The sequence below is a fragment of the Perca fluviatilis genome, chromosome 14 (assembly GCF_010015445.1).
Source record: "Perca fluviatilis chromosome 14, GENO_Pfluv_1.0, whole genome shotgun sequence".
In the NCBI taxonomy this organism is placed as follows: domain Eukaryota; kingdom Metazoa; phylum Chordata; class Actinopteri; order Perciformes; family Percidae; genus Perca; species Perca fluviatilis.
In genome coordinates this window covers 14,245,904-14,261,585 of record NC_053125.1, presented here as the reverse complement: position 1 = coordinate 14,261,585, position 15,682 = coordinate 14,245,904, and the positions used below count along the sequence as shown (strand labels likewise).

Here is a 15,682-nt window from a genome sequence, read left to right as displayed (position 1 = left end):
AAAAGCGAGGAAGTCAGTAATGCTTTTGACTCTTCAGAGTACAGCAACCTAAATATGTGGAAATATCGCAGACCCACTTGGACCACAGTCTTTTTAAAGTGATGGTTCGGAGTAATTTACCCTAGGGTCCTTTGCACCATGACCTCGAGCCAAACACCCCCCCAGAAGCTTTTTTCACCTAGGTCTAACATTGGGCGAGTTAGCGTAGCGTAGCGCTAGCTGCTGAATAGCTTAGCGCAGGGGCTAATGGACCCCACTAATAATGCCCGAAATGATATCAAAGGTCTACACTAGTACAAATAGGTTATGCACTCATAAAACGATGGATTGGAAAGTTTCTAAGTACACCAGAAGTTTATGAACACTTGCCTGCTCTCTTCTGCTCTCTGTTGCCGCTGCTGCTATCTGCAGTTAGACGAGTGCTTAGGGCCTTCTACAAATTACTACACCGAAAAGAGATACAACAAAAATATGTATTAATTTAATGATTAAATAAGGTAATGTCTCCAAACTTACCTCAATTATTACTTGTCTCCTGCTAGTTATATTACAGCACTTACTTTAAAAAATAAGTTAAATTAAAAAATATTTTTGTTGCATCTCTTTTCGGTGTTGTAATTTGTAGACGTCCCTAAGCACTCGTCTCACAGCAGCAACAACAACAGCAAGAGCAGAAGCCAGCAGGCAAGTGTTATTTACATAAACTTCTGGTGTACTTACAAACTTTCCAATCCATCGTTTATGAGTGCATAACCTATATAACTAGTGTAGACCTTGGTATCATTTCGGGCATTATTAGTGGGGTCATTTAAGAGATACAAACGTGGGTCCATTAGCCCCGCGCTAAGCTATTCAGTGGCTAACGCTACTCTACGCTAACTCGCCCAATGTTAGACCCAGGTGAAAAAAGCTTCTGGGGGGGTGTTTGGCTCGAGGTCATGGTGCAAAGGACCCTAGGGTAAATTACTCCGAACCATCACTTTAATGAAATTGCCTCCTGTTTATGCCGACGGGATAACTAAAGACGCTCAGTTGATGGTATTGGCCTTTTCCCAATCAATATTGAGTGTATCAATGCTGGGAGGTCTCTGGGAACAACCTGTATTTAATATGGCCAAAAGATTGGCCTATAAGGTTTTAAAGAGAAGTCATCCAGCTAGTTTCTTCATGCCAAAGTCATGGATTTTTTTTAAACCCAATTAACAATCTTTATAGTGTCTCTGCAAACAGATTAGATTAATGGATACACTTCTCTATTGTGATCTAGTGGTTTGGCTCTGGGGATGGCAGTGTTTGGTCCAGACTGAAATATCTCAACAATAGTATGATGGGTTACAATGACATTTGCCACAGACAATTCATGAGGGTGAATCTCATCAGGTCAAAATCTTAAGCTTGACAACACTTTGGTTTGTGACCAAATACCTGCAAAATGAATGGCATTCCTATCAGCCTCAGCTATACTTTGTGTTTGGTGCTAACTAGCAAACGTTAGCATGTTAGCAAACTGAACTAAAGTCAGATGGTGAATGTGGTTAATATAACACTCACTAAACATCAGCATGCTAGCATCCCTATTATGATATGGGCATGTTAGCCCGTTAATGTTAGCATTAAGCTTCAAGCACCGTTATGACTCACAGCTGCTACTGTGGATGTCTTGTTTAACCTACCCTGCATTTAAAAAAATAATCTGGGACAAAAAGATTTGATGCCATAATGCCCATCTGCATTCCCATTTCTTGTACATTTAGAAAATCTTAGGGTTAAGTACTGAGTTGTGGCGTGTCAAATCATTTTGACACTGATGCCAATCTCACAGTGGCTCTTTTTACAGCACTGATGATCCTCTTAGATCCAAAACCTTACACCCTCTCAGACAGAACTACAGACTCCATTTCTGGGGAGTCCTGTCAGCCACCTTGATCCCATACTTACAGTGGGGTGCCCAAAGCTCCACTGAAGGTGACTTTCCACCCCTCCATCCTTTCTCTTTTCATTCTCCTCATTTCATTTTTGTATCAATCCAACGCTGGAATGTTATTCAACCTGCACAACAGGCCACCAGGAGTGTGTGGGGGACCACCTTTAAAGCAAACTCTGAAACTATCCTACTCATACTACCACTTTGTAATCCACCCCACCCTGGTTCCCCAAAGAAGCTGGCAAAGGCAAAGGATTTTGTTGTTTTTACTTCTATATCATGAGTGCAGGGGAGTCTATCTCAATGCCAGACTCTTTCTTTTGACTTGGACACGGAGCAAAGCGGGGTCTCTGGGACTCTACACGAGTCTGGCATGCAATTCCTGGACCAGTTGGTTTCAGCACAGGGGGGAGTCTGGAGTGGGGGGAAGGGAGGTCTGTTCTTTGACAGACGTCCAATACACACAGCTGATGCCTCAGGCTGGCAAGTCTAATAACATCATCTGTGCGAGACAGTACTGGTGGATCTCATATTTATTACCCAATATGTCCATCGGGAGGGGTGAAAATATTGCAACAGCGGCCAACACCACAATGCTCACGTCATTTCAGAATGGATATAGTTAGGCAACTCTTGGCATACAAATTGAGAAATGGGGAAAATGCCTCACAACTAGCATAATTATGGTCGTCTCTGATTAACAGATGACTTAGCACTCCCAGTACAGGGGCTGCCTTCCCTCTAAAAACCTGTTACCATCTTGAGTTTGAGAGGCTTCATCAAATTTGATGGATACTTCCAAACTGAGATTGAAAAATGAGTAATGTGATGCAGCCAATGGGGAGAGTTAAATTTGTGTGAATCATAGACCTGACTCACATCAGTTTAAAAATTAAAATGGTATTGCCTTGTCTGGGGAGATATATATATATATATATATATATATATATATATATATATATATATATATATAATTATACAAACCTGCACAGAATCTATGAAGTAAAATAGGCCCATAGATAGATAGATAGTGTGAATCATAGACCTGACTCACATCAGTTTAAAAATTAAAATGGTATTGCCTTTTATATATATAATTATACAAACCTGCACAGAATCTATGAAGTAAAATAGGCCCATAGATAGATAGATAGATAGATAGATAGATAGATAGATAGATAGATATCAGTGGGCCTATTTTACTTCATAGATTCTGTGCAGGTTTGTATAATTCACCACAAAGATTCCCATTAAGGGTCATTAAGGCAAAAACTTTACATGCAAAAATGTAGTCCCATATTTTAAAAATACATCTGTGCTTTGTTACGGTCAGTAAAATAATAATAATGTGATCCTACTAACAAGTATTGTCTATGTAGCAAAAGCCTGATATCTTATTAATCTGTGCCATAGAGCTCCATTGTTGATCAAAAAACTATTAACAACATTGCACTAGGTGAAATGTTCCTTCATTATGATGAACATGGGCATCATAGTTTTTTTGAGTCTGACCCACATTCACCATTCTGCTGCCGTCAATTCTCACTACAGCACCAGATGTGTATTAATCTGCAGCTGAAAATAGAAAATATATGGTACTGGGTCTGAGAGAAATCGAATTGCTGACCATGTGCATGTAATCATTAAAGTAAAAATGTTCTCTGATTTCCTGTCTCCATGCCTGGTTTCCCTTAATAACCTGGATTCCTACGTGTATGTAAACATGTGAGATGAGTTTCCCCGCTGGTTCAGCTCTGGCACCTCCAACCACAACATACCCTAATGCCATCTACTCGGGAGCCTGCATTTTTAACAGCCCTATCATTGAGAATCATGCCTTTCATCCTTTTTGACACATCACAGTGACTGAGTCTCTGAGGTGATTGATGATGGCAACATGTACTGCTGTGCTCCCGTTTTCTGTTGTCTAAAATGTGTAAAGAAAAAGCCCACGGGCGTGAATTGCAATCGTTTCTGCTTCAGTTGCTGCAGCCTTATCTGCATATAAGCGGCATCTGCTTTGACCTCACATAATGCCCAGAGCTAAATCAGACATCAGCCAAAAACCATTCCCTGTATACGTCTATTCCCACAGTAAACAAGCACTGTGCTTTAGCCGTAATGCGAACATTACAAGGATTGCAATTCTATGACAGAGTGAAGATAATTTAACTACTTTACTTTAACTAAAAACAGCACAATAAAGCAGATGTGATAGCAAAGGACAATGTCAAGCACTATGTGACTGTGAAAGCCAGAACATTTCATTGCCCTTTCCCACTGACATGTCTTTTCTTACTTTGATACAGTATTTTTCAGCGCTGCCTTTAAATACCACATAGCTTTAATTTAGTTTTGGTGAGGACAACAGCACACAAGATATTACCACAACTTTCCCAGGAGACATTCTGTCAAACGCAGGGACCTGTCAACACGATGGAAAGGCCACATGTTAAGTGAAGTGACATGGAGAAATGTCCTCTGTTCAGTCTGACTCTGCAAATCATTTTTCAGATTGAAGCATACCTCAGCGATCCAAGCCTGTATCCATGCACTGACGCTCACCGCAAATGGCCCCAATAACTCAGTACATTTGAGCGATTTCCTCCGTACAAGCTGATGCTGACAGTTTCTTTGACGATCCCTAAAAAAAAAATTAAAATGACTTGATGGAGACGAAGCAGTGTGTGTGAGCTCGGGAATAAGACGACCTAAAGACTGTTAATGCACAAATGTGCACTGTGAGCATCCATTAGATTTAGTGGACTAAAGTGATTACGATTTTACGACCGTTTTTATTCAAATTTGCTTAAATGTTATGCTGCTGGTTCAGGTATTTTGACACAGATGCTGTATGTGATGTGTCTTGTTTTTAGTATTATGTAAATAGTACTTATTATGTCAGTGATATACACCATATTTGGATGGACGGATGGATGGATGGATGGATGGATGGATGGATAGATAGATAGATAGATATGCATAGACCTGAATCAATGCACACAGTCAACATGCTGTAAGTTCTCCTTAACAACCCATCTCATTCTAACAGCAATTGTCCAATCATAACTTTAGCAACCGTGACCGATTTTTAGCTGTGTACATGGGGCTGTAGTAAGTAATATTTGGAATTTAAAGAGTGTGGATTTGTTTATTCTAGCGCTTCCAAAACCAAAACCACAAAAGCATAAGGAACAGATTAAATGGCGTGTTTATCTAATGTCAGCAGCAATCATTAACATGCTCGGCTAACTAGCATTCTACATAGGGTATTACCGCCAAGGAGCACGTTATTAATTAGCTACATTAGCGTGCGGGGTTACAGGCGAGGAACAGTCAAATGTTACATTTTCCTTATCATACTAATAATACTAGGATCAACTAGCTATAAACCATAACACAAGGATCATTCTGTTTCTTTATTATCCACTTCTATGTGGATCATCAACTGACTACTCCAGAAGTATGTCAGCACTGTGCAGCTGTAATCAAATCACACCAGGCATACATGCCAAAGTCATAGTATGTCTTCGTTCACATGGAGCACATGGACATCACACCACATCAAATCAACAGCAGGACTTGCACATTAAACAGCAGAGCAACAGTCATTAGTCCGAGGTCTGAAAGTTGGCTCATGTTTCATGCTAAATTGAGTGTGAGAAGCATGAATGCACATCTGTGTTCATACGGAGCTTGTGCATGACAGGAAACAAGTGTTAAGCACATACCTCGACTCGGTGCAAACGTATTGACTGAGAAAAGTCTGAGCATTGAGTCAGACTGGCAGATATTTCCTGATAAATAAACACAGAAATACCCTGCAGGTCAGGGAAAAGAAAACAAACAAACAAAAAAACACTGGATTTAAATTTTAATAATGTGTCATATTTGAACAATTGAAAATGAAATTATTTAGCGCCTGCAGTCTTTCACAGCGCTCCTTTATTATACTTCAGCAAAGCAATTTATCCGTTATTGCTTTCTAATAGGGCAACAAATCCTGGGTCACATCTTCAAACAGCGGGGGAAAAAAATTAAATTTAGTATTAGGAGAGACAAGGCGTCGTAGTTTGTGGGTGTTAAATTGCCTAAATATGCATATAATGTCCTGTTTACCGTGTGATGCTTAACCTTCTCCTAAATAAATTATAAATACAAGTGCAAGTGTGAAAAATTAAGCACTTAGCAGTTAGACGACAGTAGTTTGAGGGTTCAGAGTGCCATATGGCTTCGTATCCACTTTCAGCAGTGTTGTCTGTAAAGTGATGGACAAAAGGATAAACTCAAGCTGTCTCTGGTAGCTGACAAAGGAAATACTCATCAGAAACCTATCCCCAAGCTATTGCTTTCAGTATCTTAAAGTGTCTTCCTCCTAAATATTGCAGAAAAAGTTAAAACATTGGCTCATCCCTGCTTTTACACTTTGTAAGGATATAGTGCTGATATTATTGTTTATCCTGAAGTGAAACTCACTAAGAAATACAATTCAGTATTAAGCGTCCTCCATCACTGTCTCCTTTATGCTGTGATAAATGGTCAAACTGAAATCTGACATCACAATAGATGGCATAGAGTGAGTGGGGATATCAGAAAAGTCTGTCCGTGGACAAATATTATTCTTTGTCAGTATGTATGGATTCAAATTCACACAGCTCTGGAGGGCATGTTATGAAGTGAGACACAAATTTGTCTTGAATCCTTGAAATCTTGGCAATAGTCCTGGCTTTGGAGCTTCTTGTCACGGACAAGTAATATATCCCGAGAGTCCCCTAACCAAGTGAAGCATATCGATCTGTTTTCCTTCAGAAAAGAAAGAAAAAGCGATGGGGAAAAAACACTACTAGTGAGCCATTTTCTAAATATTTCTGCATCGTTGCCCTCAACTCCTGTGTGCAGAGTTAAGCGGTTATAAGCACAGTCACTGAATTCTTCTTTTATTTATTCTCCCCAAACAGGCCAAAGGTCAAAATTGCTGTTCTTCCAAAGCTTTTTTTTTTTTTTTTTGGTCATCTCCACATCAGTTACCATGCAAATAACACACTCTGCTGGGTTATTGATTGGTTCCACAGATGCAAACAGCAGGTTTAAATAGAAATGCTACGTCTGAATGGAGAGAAAAGTAATGTGAACTGATGAGCTCGGTCCGCATGGAAACACAACCCGTTTAATGTGTCTTTAAATTATTACTGAAATGTGCAGCAACAATACAGTATATCATGATTTTTTTTGTTTCACAAATAAAAATGATGGGCAGAAAGTTGCAATAAGGGTTCCGCCAGCAAGATTGATTAAATGTCAAATATGATGAGAAATAATGATCCTGTCAAGATGTGGTTTATCCAAATACAGCTAATGGAACTATTGTTTTTTTTTTAAAGCTAGATCAAAAATGTCCATATAGGGAAAATATAACAATCACATTTTTGGAGATTGGAGTTCCATGTAGCAGATTAAGGAACAGAACAGAGAAACATACTATTTTATGTTCCCTTTTTATAATCATCACCAGAGACTGAAAGAACGAGCAGAGGAGCCAAAAAGCTTATTATTTAATCTTGTTATTTACCTCCAGAATTCTGGACAATGGTCTCCAGTCCACTAAACATAGCCTACAGTATTTAGAAATTTAAGGACAAATGCCAATTTTCCGTCTTTATAGGACATTAAACAAAAGAGCCAGAAAAAATACATCCCTTCAATGGTCTGGCAAGACAGATGGATTACAATGTCCAAGCCATTGACTACTGAAATCCAAACCAGTGGACAATGTAGTTGGAAAACATTTACAACCAGGATTAGGGACAAAAGGGATGAAAAGTGGGATTTATGGACAAGAGGAGAAGAGGCTCACAATAAAGGGAGTTTATTTACATCGTCATCTTCTTTATTAAAGTAAATATAGAGCACTTCCTCTTGGGATGTGGAATAACAAAGTCCCTTTTCTTTTTCTCAGAGGACCTCCTCCTGTGAGCACTATGCTGGAAATAACTCCTCAGGTGAGAGCCCTCAGGGACACATCCAGAGGAAGTGAGCTGCATGTTCTCACAGCCCATCTCCAAATACTTTATCTGAGAAGCTGACTTCTTTAGGCGGCAGAGAAGATGTCTTATAAAGTATCACTTATTAAATGTTTCATATACTATTAATGGGAGAGCAGAGCAGGCTCAGGAGAACAAGTAAAACAAGTAAAATAAATGAGCTGGACATAACCCTAATATACTCTCTGACGTCTGCATTGGTTCAAAGTTTAGGTAAAGATATAAATAAAGTTTTCTCTGTTCCTTGCGGCCATTTTATGTCCAGGCTGAAGAACATCTATTTAGATAAAAGCACAAGAAAAGGCCGGGGCCGTTTTTCAAAAATTGATGATGGCCTTGCATAAATTATGCAAACTTTTGTCCTTGTGCCAAACAGTGCATCTACTGAATAATAATTACTAGAGGGACTTGGGGATATGAGTATGCAGAATATGAAACACATGCCAACGTCCCCTGTCATCTGTGGCCAAATCAAGGAAAGGACACAGGGCTGCAGAACATAATGAAAGACAAAAATATGTCAACGTTGGACATAACTTTTGATTCCTTTTCCTTTCTTTTTCTTTCTGTATGTGTCACAAATGTAAACTGTTCTGCAGTTGAACAGCCTCTTTTCAACATCTTAAACCACAACTGCTCTAGCTGTCATATTGTTAACATCATCTGCAGGATTTGCACCAGTGAAATCCCTAGCCCAGCATGTAAATTAACAATCCATTACTTTATTGTCATGTTTAGTGGCTTGGATCGCTGTCGGACATTTACAAGGATTCCATGTCATTTTATTTTTGCTGGAGATACTGCGGCTTGATAACTCAATGAATAACGCTGTTAAATGTTCACACTGGGGACAACAGAGTTCAGATGGATTTTATAAGTCGCAATGAATGGTAATCTTGGAAATTGTATTTTTCAAAAGCCATGAACTGACTGCTGAACATTTGGCTTTAATGAAATAAACTGAACGCTGAAATATGTCATTTTTTACGTACATAAAAGCAAAGAACAATTTCTATATTAAGGCCTTTATAATGAATTCATTAAAGTAATAATACTGATAATATGAGACGCTTTGATGGCTAAAATGTTCTTCAATCAGACAGTATGAGGAGATGTTAAAGCCGAATCAAACCCCTGGCATGGACAAAGCAGCAGAAGGATAGTTGTTGGTGATTTGATATGCAAATGCAATTACCTTATTTGCTAATCCGATGTCCCCTCTTTGGCAACATAAAGGTGTCCAATTTCAGGTGAAACCTATCAATATCCTATCTTTAAGTAGAGAGCAGTGTACTGTAGCTTTCCTTTGTTTTTTGTATTCACTCTAGTGTCTTATTGTACAGAGATTTTGGCCTTGAAAGCCTAGTCTTTGTCCACATTATGTTTTAGCAACATTGCAGAGATTTAACCCTGCATTTTGTTTCATTAAGTCACTAAAACTAAATATCTCAGAAAGTCGTATTGTACATGAATAAAAACACTTTCTTGCGCTTTGATATTTCAGTACCACCAGCCATATTGTTATATTTAGGAATGGGCAGGTATTGGGTGTATGGCTTTTTTTTGGGGGTTGAAATATCCTCCACAAAGAAAAAGAAAAAAACAAACATTCTTAAAGGAATAGTTCAACATTTGGGAAATGTATTATTTGCTTTGTTGCAGAGAAGATTGATAGCACTGTCATTTTTGAGAGTGGTATCAGTCTTCTCATCTAACTCCCAGCAAGAAAGCCAATAAGCATAATTCCCAAAATGTCAACCTATTGCTTTAAAATGACAAATCTCAGTGGACTAATTGATTGAACAAAAAAAGAAATCCCTGTGGGTTTTCAGTTAATACCTGTAATAACTGCACTTTTGGTCAGAAAACATTCCCTTGTTGAATACCAATGAAATTTTCTGGATGAACTAGTATGCATGTTTTGTGGAGAGCATTTCTTTAGTTTCCTTGTTTAATTTTGCTGGCAATCTGTTTCATTGTTGAAGTGAGGGGGAGAAATTGTTGATTGATTTATGGAAATTTATTCCGTGCCTATGACATTTGTCAGAATGTTATATCAATAGCAATACTGTCAGCAACAATGAACACTTAAACATCACTGATGGATCCTACAAATAATAAAGTACACAAGAAAGTGCCACACACAGGGGGATTTAATTATGTTAAAAAACAGGCATTTCTCTGTAATTCAAGACAGGATTTCTTATCTTAATTCTCCCAAAAAAAAGAAGATGTGATCACAAAGTAAAGAGAGACCGACATGCTTAAATATACACATACCACACACACTGAAGAGCGAATGCACTCATGCACACATCTGCTCGTCAGTGAGCCTGTTGGAAACTGTCACATGCCTGGCAGGTTCTGTAACTTGGGCAGATGGTACAGCACAATTAGGCCCACCGAATCTCTCAATCAATCTCATGGATGCCATATGAAGAACTTCTTAGCTGCCTGTTTCTCCTAAACCAAAGTACTTGTCCACTTTGTATTCCAGTCCCTAGTTTGCAAATTGTCTTTATTCTCACACACGGCAAACCATTTCTGTTGCCTTGCTCTTCCTGAAAAGTGCTTCTTCTTTGCTTTTGCAGTTCGTATTTTTCTTTGCTTGCCTCATTTTCTGCAAGGTACAACACTGAAATTATTCTTTCGCACACACTGTTCTTTTGCTACTGTCTTCCCTTGATGCCTTTCACTTTGCACAACACTTCATACGACCCCCCCCTCCCACCCAGTTATTCTCTACCTTTTCTGTCTTCTCTCTTGGCTTTTTAACCACTGGCCTGAATGCGACAATACATTAGACAATAGGCAAGCGCAAGTGTTTCATTCACACCCAATTACTGTGAAAGGGATTTTTCTGGCCAGAAATTCACCGTGGAGCACAATGAGAGTGTCACAGAGGAAAAAGATATCCCTGGCGTTTCGCCTTCTGTCCCATGTTCCGCACACAAAAGAGAGAGAAAAACGATCCGGTGTATTTGACACCGGCTGGGGGCATTAGCCGGAGCTGGTTAAATAAGGATAGTTCTAACTGAGGCGCTAACAGAGACGGGAAACATCTGCTGCTCGCGCTGGGCCCTTGTTGGCCCTGAGGATTCTGCCTTTGATCAATGGCCACCACAACCACCTTCCTACAAGAGCTCAGATGAAACGGCCTCTCAAACACACACACGTAGAGTGCTAGAAAGCATGGTCACAATGGGAGGAATGCAAGTCCAAACACGAAAAACAAACAGGGCTGAGATTCGCACCAACATATATGCAGACTGATGATGCATGTATTTGTAAATTGGAATATAATCTTAAACCTTTTCTTTAAAATCTACAGTATCACTGACCACTCTTTCTGGGTAGAGCAAAAATAAAAAAAACTGTTACTTTCCCTCTCCTGCAAAATATGACATTCTCATTTCCAGCGGAAACAAGCCAAACACCTCACTCAACAGTGGGCCAGACGCCACCTTTGGACTGCCAATCCCGCTGTTGTATTTCCCCCACCTGTGACGGGAAGATGATTCACTAGGTCCGCCAGACTGCATCTAGGGAATGTGTGCACTGTGGCGTACTCACTGCCAGCACAGACGGAGGGGGAAAAACACCACCTTCTGCACTGCATTGTGACCTGCAAATGCAGTTGATAAAATAATGTGGCCTGTGAGCAGATGTATCACACTCTACCTACTCAGGGTGTAACAATTCACCAATTCAAATCAAGGCATCGGGCCAAATGATTATGATATGGCAGACGGGAGCAAAACTAAGCCTTATACACAGGGAGAATGTTAAAATCGGTGTCGGCCCACAGGAACGCACCAGCTGCACCACAAAAGCAATATGAGAATTATAGGTTCAATTGGATTTTGTTTTTAAAGAGAGCATGTATATGTCATTTTTAGGGTCTGTATTTTTAGCCGCAGAAACCCACGCTCCACCTGTGCTGCATTCCTCTCTGAATACACAAACAGCACACTTTTTGTTTCGACAATACAAATGGAATACTAGATATAACCAGGCAACACAGATTTCAATAGGAATTCACAGTTAGGCTCTGCTCAAAACTACCCAAACAACATAGACAACAGGGTGTATTTTTGCAAAATATAGTTTCTGTTCCTTTATTTGCAGTCATACTGTTCTTGAATCATATGCTATTTCATGGTCTACAGTAAACCATATATATATAGCTGTGCATTTCTTTCAATAGGCTACTCGATTATCTATTTAATAAAATTAAGGAATGGTGCTAATAAATCAGGCAAACACATTCTTATATTACAGCAATCAAATGAATGTTAATAGAGTTATATTGGTTTGCAACTGATTTCATTGGCACTGGGTAGGATTGTATTCATTCTAATCGGAGTTTAATACATTTCAGTGTATCTCTGATTCACTGTATTATACCACAGATCACATGTTGAATAGAAATCCAATTTATCCAGCTAGAGAACACTACCTCATGCACTTAAATCGTTCAAAATGAATGAAAAAAATGAGACAAAGAAATGGAGAAAAAAAAAATCTGGTGTGTAATTATAAAGGCCATAGGAGTTCAAAAGTCTTAATGGAATGACTTGTGCACAAGCCAAATTACTCCCCCCCCCTCCCCACCACCACCACTCTTGCTCCTCGCCATTTCCAGGTGTTCATTATTCTAACTTTGGAGAACATCCTGAGGGTCATGCCATGTTCTAATTCCTAATTAACTTCCCAGTACAGAGATCATGGTCGGCAGTGACCCTGACTGGCGAACAGGACCAGATGAAGTCCCAGGGTATTACTCTTACTCAGGTTTGTAACCGCTCATTCCCAACAAACCCTCCTCTAACATAGTTACTGTACAGTGTGTCATGGAATTGCAAGAACTGGGTCATGCTTTAAAAAAAAAAAAAAAACGACCTAAAGCCTGCTTGAGGCATTTAAGAGGCAACTGGAAACACCTGTGGACTTTGGGGCTTATGGGTAACCACTGTTAAAGATCCTGGTAGGCTTCTGTTTTTTTTTGTGTGTGCCACCTATCTGTCAACCAGGAATAAAGAAGGGGCAAATACAACAAATGAATAATTCCCGACTTCATGGCTAATCTCGGCTAAAGCTGCGTACCAATCAGTGGCGTTTTTACCCCGTCTCTGAGATTAGTCATGTGTACACTTGCAGTGCACGTACATATTGGGGCATTACCGGCATTCGTAGGGAATACAAAAGGAGCAGCGGTGACTAAATGTCTGTGTTTGCTTAGTAGAGATCAGGTATGCCCTCTGTGCTACAACACGGGCCACCTGCAGTCTGGCAAATAGGTTTCGGGGGGGAATTAGAGGATTCTGATGAATGAACAAGACAGACATGAGTAACCCGGCCCAATATAGTGCTTATCTACAAGCTTATGTTGCACAAAGGAGGCAGATAAGCTAAGACATACCATCAGAATGAGGGAATGCAGGGGGGAAAAAAAGTGGAAATGAGGCGGGTGGGGGTGAACATACCCAGGTCAAGATCTACAGGAGTGCGGTCAGTTGCGACCGAACCCGGATGCTTTGTATCACCGCAGAACAATTAACCATTGACCAGAGGGATTAGACAAGCTACATAGCATGGGATCCATGTCATTCATGGTTATTCCAGAGACCATGAAAACAAAGCACAAAGTCATTATTAAGGCCTTTACCTGCCCTGGGCAGTGAATGCAACACTAATCAATGAGAAAGAAATGTATTATGGTTGGTCTTAGAGGACAGGTGATATTATGTTGGTGTGTGTTAGTCTGCGTGTTTGTGTGTGCGCATATGGATAAGATTATCCCGTCTATTAGTGATCTCTTTAAGGTAGGTGGTATTAATGGGAGCAGCAGCATCATGTTTCAACTATTCATTTATGACAGTGAAGGACGGACAGAAATATTCAATGACCTAAACGTGATTCACCTTCTGTCTTTGTTTCTGGAGTTTCTAATTTGGATTGAACCTGTAAAAAAATAGTACCCTTGCTATGTAGTATGCCTTGGAAACCACATATTGTTAGTTCATTCTTAGTGCATTCTCTTGACACTATCACTAGGACTCACCAAAGTAAAAAGAAAACTCCCCATTGGGACTTTAAAATGTAAAATCAGAGGTGAAACATTAGACGACTACGTTCTGTCGTTTAAGTCAGGTATCTAGCAAAAATGCCATATTTTCTGTTTAGTCTTCTGAAGTACTTACAAGGAAATTTTTAAAATTGTATTTCTGACATTTTAAAGACTAACTGATCAATCAACAAATCAAAGAAATTTTAATGTGATTTGTAATCTTATAGCTCATTTAACACATGACAAAATCTGCCCAGCAACAGTCCTACTTTCCTACAACCAATGTGTGTTGAAATGAGTCTGCGACAAAATAAAAATGTTCATGTTTCGACAGAGAATGTAAAAACTGTTCCCATGTCTGCTGGGTGTTTGGCATTGTCTGGTAAATGAAAAGCTACACTGAGTCAAGCATAGTCCTGTTTGAGCACTTCACAATAAGTCGCAAGTTAGTTGTCACGTTGTCAAGTGCCATAATGTCATCCCCAGTGTATATTACGCAATCATCCACAGCGCCAGGAAACAAATCCCATTGACTTGATTCCTATTTAATTATTCTACTTGAAAATCCGTTCTGCTCACTTTTCTCTAAACCTGAGAAAGAAAAAATTAAACCCATTAAAACAAAATCTCCTACCTATTTGAGGATAGCATTCCTCCCAGCTTGTCAGATTCCATTCACCAGAACCCACCTTCAGCTATTATTCTATTTAAACCTGAGCAAATGTGGCACACAACACAATAGGGTTTCACTGATGTAAAATAATTGCCTAAATACAGCATGACAGGGGAGGTTCATTCATCCTGGAGGAAACATTGCCCGTTTGGAAAAAGTGTAGACAGAGTAGCAAATGACAGTAAAATGGAAGGAGGAAGAATGAAGAGAGGCACAGAAAGGGGCAGTGCACAGCTTCCATCACCAAACAAAACACTACATATTTCTTTGAAAGACGTGAAGTGTTAAGTTAGGCTACTCTGCACGCTGTCAATAGCAACGTTTATCATAGGGCCAGCCGCAGTCTATATATTGATTAAACCATCCATCACTTAAACTCTACAAGACATTATTTCTAATTAAAAACTAAGCCATAAATTTTGGGCTTTCTTGCCAAGCTGGGGCTGTAAATAAAATTCAAGGGAGGGCGGAAACAGATTGCAGCCCCTGTCCATGGTTTAGAGCCACCGTAAAAAGGACAGACGGGTGCGATGGCACCTTTGGGATCCTGACACGCAGACCGCGGGGCTGACAGCAGGGAGGTGCTCTGCTTCATCCCAGATAAACAGATGCAAATCAATAATTTCTCTGGTTGTGTTTTTACAAGACAGGCGCTTCCCCTCAGAGGGGCTAAGGAGGAGCAGGCCATGCATATGGAGAGCAAATATGCAAATAAAATTTTCATAAACCACTTGGGAATATGTAAAATGAACATCGGCCAATGTACTTGGAAATGATGTATAATCATAAGAGGTCATGAAAGCGTATGGAAGCGCTCCGTCACACGACTGGGTTGGCTAGTAGGCTGGCAGTGACAACAAGAACCTATTATCTATCTGTGTCTCCATTTTCCTCTGCTAAACATCAATTTCGCTGCCAAATTTGCAGCCGCAGGGCATTATTTGATGATCCGTGTTGATAAAGAGGCCATTAGT

General features: G+C 39.7%; 1 protein-coding gene across 29 annotated transcripts in view; it reads right to left on the bottom strand.

Annotated features, from left to right (window-relative positions):
• Positions 1–15,682, bottom strand: part of LOC120573639 (adhesion G protein-coupled receptor L3-like) — a 224,866-nt gene that overhangs the window by 169,992 nt on the left and 39,192 nt on the right. The window contains exon 3 of one of the 29 annotated variants that reach the window (XM_039823491.1): positions 4,451–4,568. The exons of the other annotated variants lie outside the window; for them this stretch is intronic. The gene's annotated coding sequence lies outside the window, so the exon portion shown is untranslated. The remainder of the gene's footprint in view (positions 1–4,450; positions 4,569–15,682) is intronic. 29 annotated transcript variants of the gene reach the window in all.